The sequence below is a fragment of the Mus pahari genome, chromosome 23, assembly GCF_900095145.1.
Source record: "Mus pahari chromosome 23, PAHARI_EIJ_v1.1, whole genome shotgun sequence".
NCBI lineage: Eukaryota > Metazoa > Chordata > Mammalia > Rodentia > Muridae > Mus > Mus pahari.
In genome coordinates, this window is record NC_034612.1 from 24899337 (window position 1) to 24903283 (window position 3947).

At 43.7% G+C, this 3947-nt stretch overlaps 1 long non-coding RNA gene across 1 annotated transcript; it reads left to right on the top strand.

Annotated features, from left to right (window-relative positions):
• Positions 1-1423: 1423 nt before the first annotated feature.
• LOC115063083 lies at positions 1424-2855 on the top strand. The gene is made up of 2 exons (XR_003842968.1): positions 1424-1571; positions 2636-2855. It is a non-coding gene; the product is annotated as an uncharacterized LOC115063083 (long non-coding RNA).
• Positions 2856-3947: the final 1092 nt, after the last annotated feature.

The window sequence follows — 3947 nt, forward strand, 5'->3', positions numbered from 1 at the left end:
GCTTCTCCTTTCTGTGCTTTTCTTTTCTGAGATGGGTTGGCAGCTGGCGAGCATTTTACGAATAAGCATTTATGCTGATGCCATGAGGACCTGAGTTCAAATCCTATGAGCCCACAAAAAGTCAGGCATAGCCATACATACCTGTAACTCGTGCATTGTGGGGCGGAGACAGGCAGTTCCCACAGCAGGGCTGGCTGACCTGCTGAGATGAAATTAGTTTCTGGTTCAGTGAGAGGTTCTGTCTCCAGGAAATAAAAGAGAGTGGTCGAGGGAATGTTTGGTACATCTCCCCTTGGGCACATCTGTCCACACACTCATGGGAGCATCACACACAAAACACAAGGGGAGTTCAGCCTAGGTTACTGTACAGCAGCCGTATCTCCCTTTAGTGAGAGTTGTTTTTGAGAGGCTATCACTCAAACTAGCCTTGAACTGGCAAGCCTCCGCCTTGGCTTTAAGTACTTATCTTGGCTACACTTTTATTGTTGCTTTTGAAGACAAAGTCTTCATTGTGTGACCCAAATTGACTTTTAACTTGTAGCAGTCTTCCTGGCCTTTGAAGTCAGCCTGTCTTCCATAATCAGTCCCTTTTGTGGCTTTATGACTCCTTACCTAGGTTTTTTTGTTTGTTTGTTTATATGTTTTTTTTTTTAACCATTTCTTTCTCTAAGGTAGATTTTTTTTGTTGTTGTTGTTGTTGTTATTGTTGTTTTTGGTTTTTCGAGACAGGGTTTCTCTGTATAGCCCTGGCTGTCCTGGAACTCACTCTGTAGACCAGGCTAACCTCGAACTCAGAAATCCGCCTGCCTCTGCCTCTCGAGTGCTGGGACTAAAGGCATGCGCCACCGTGCCTGGCTAGATGTATTTTCTAGGGAGCATGTCTTTCTGGTGTATCCATCTCTTTCCCATACTTTCCCATGATCCAGTTTTCCTTAGGAATGGTTCACTATTTATATATACACATACATATATAAACATATGTATACATATATATAACACACACACACACACACACACACACACACACACACACACACACACACGGTTCTGGGGATCAAACCTCAAACCCAGGACAAAGAACACAGTCTTAACTGTGGAGTCCCTAGCCCGTTTTTAAAGTTTTGGTCTTATGTTTAGAATGTTAAGGCCCAACCCAGAGCCTTGAGTGTACTGAGCAAGGTCTTCATAGGACCTTGGCTCCCGTTTATGTCCCAGATGATGTGATTTGGCATTTGTTTCTTTTGGTTTTGACTTGGCATGGACATCTTTGTTCTTTATATCATTTTCACTGCCCTGTTCCTGCGTGGCACTAAATTTGCACCTTTCTCCACTTGTTTCCCCTCCTCCCAGTGTGTGAGCCCTGTCCTTGTGTGGCGCCCTCTGCTTTCTGATCTCAACACAAGATGTTGTGTCTTTGCAGGAGCCTCAGGGAGCCCAGCTGCAGAACCAGCAGTCTTTTGGACCTTGCTCTCTAGAGATCAAGCAGTTTCTGGAGTGTGCTCAGAACCAGAGCGATGTCAAACTCTGTGAGGGTTTCAATGAGGTGCTGCGGCAGTGCAGGATTGCAAATGGTAGGTGACTTGTCCCTCTGCTCGGGGTGATGTCCTGAACCCTATTTAGTTTTGGGGTTAAGTCCTCCAATAAGGCTTTTTTTGAGGCAGGATTTCTGTACGTGTCATTCTAGAGCTCACTGTAGACCAGGTTGGCCTCCAGAGATCTGTCTGCCTCTGTATCCAGAGTGCTAAGATTAAAGGTATATGCCATCACTGCCCTGCCCTTGTAGGATTCTTACAGTATTTACAGTTAAATTCTTGTTTTTGTTTCCCACTTTGAATTAGAGCATTGGTTCTCAATCTTAGTTCCTCATGCTGTAGTGACCTGGGACCATAAAATTATTTTTGATGCTATTTTGTAACTATAATTTTGATACTGTTATGAACTGTAGTGTAAATGTCTGATATGCAGCATATATAGTCTATGATTCCTCTGAAAGAGGTGGAGACCCTCAGAGTGAAAATAGCTGAATTAGATGGGAGGGCGGTGGGAGGGCTTTAAGTGGTTAGGAATGGAATTGAGAGGTACTTGTCCTAGGTAGTTGGAGGTCATGCACTCAGGAAACGGAGGCAAGCCCTGTCTCAAAAGAACTAAGAGAGAGGAACCAGTGCTGTTTAAAAAAAGGTGTTCGTGAATTTCGATAAGGCTCTCTGCCTGATTGAACTGATGTCAGACCATCCCACAACAAGGAAGACCCAGACCTAAGGCCAGTCCCCAACCTGGGAACTCTCAAAGTAAATGCTGGGATGTCTGTGGAGGAACTGGTCCACGGAATATCTATTTCAGGGACCGGGTTGTTGGGTAGAGACAGGCATTACACTGCTGTGCCCATCGAGGAAACCCTCCCATTAGCTTCTGACAGAGAACTAGCAATGGAGCTGAGAGAGGCAGAAATGCAGAGGTACATATTTGTCTTAATTCGTAACTTCTTGTTGGTTTAGCATCTACCAGTTGTAGACACACGCACTGTGTCTTAGCTATGGCAAGGATAGAATTGAGGTTTGATTGAATGAACCCTAAAATGGTAGTGTTGGGTGTCTTCTAACAAACTTGTCCTTTTTTTTTTTTTTTTTTTAAACAGGTTTAATCTAATCAAGGAATTCAAGCTGAAGAGATGTAAAATTGGTTCTGTGTAGTTGATAGTACAAGTGGCTCCATTGCTTTGGAATGGCCATGAAAGGTATAACTATGGATGCTTACTGAGGCTTGTATGTAGTGTTGGTTACTGGGCAAGTGTTTGGCCTCCTTGAACTATGTTGTGATTGTGAGTTAAAAAAAAAAATAAATTGGTTTATTCTGAAGTGTGTGGTAGCGTCCTTATCGTGTGTGCCTGCTGAACATAGTAGCATCCTAGGAGAAGCGATTCTCTGTGCCTGTCATCTATGCCAGTGGTGCTCAGCCTTCCTGGTGCTCTGGCCTTTTAATGCAGCTCCTCATTAAAAATCACAGCTTTCTGATCTGAATCTCGAGATACAAAATCTAGGAAAAGCTTAGGCCCAGGTAAAGTGATTCACTCTTTTAATCCCAGGAGATCCAGGCAAGCAGATTGAGTTCAAGACCAGTCGGGGACAGTCAAGTTTCAAGTAAAGAACAGCTTATGTCTAAACTGCTATACACCTTTAATCCGGCCATCCCTTCTGCTGGAGACCTGCATAAGGACAGTGGAAGGAGGAAGGTGTCTTCGCCTGCTAGCACTTATCAGCACATATCTGTTGGAGTCCATTTCTTCAGGATTCCAGCTTATGTAGAAGGCCAGCTGAAACATCTAGCCTTATGGGACAAGTAGATCCTTAGACGTCCCACTCACAGCTGGCCATTGTTGGGTTAGTTGGACTGCAGAGTGTCATTCCAATAAATTCTGTGACTAGAGAACTCACTTTGTAGACCAGGCTGGCCTCGAACTCAGAAATCCGCCTGCCTCTGCCTCCCCAGTGCTGGGATTAAAGGCGTATATCACCATGCCCGGCTTTTTCAAGAGGTTTTAATCTGTGCCTCATGGCTTTCTTTACAAAAAAAAATTTGGTGTTTTATTTGTATTGGATGTGTGCGTTTTGCCTAGATGTTTCCAAGTGTACCTTGCTTGTAGTGCTCTCAAGAGATCAGAAGACATCATCCCCTGGAAATGGAGCCATAATGGGTTGTGAGCAACCATGTGGATACTAGAAATAACCCTAGTCCTAGAACAGCCAGTGCTCCTAACCACTGAACTATCTCTCTAGATCCTCCATTTTCATATGGGATCCTATTGTTTTGGGGGTGTTATTTTTTTGTTTTTTTCTTTTTTTTTTTTAAGATTTTACTTATTTATTATACATAAGTACACTGTAGCTGTCTTCAGACACTCCAGAAGAGGGAGTCAGATCTTGTTACGAATGGTTATGAGCCACCATGTG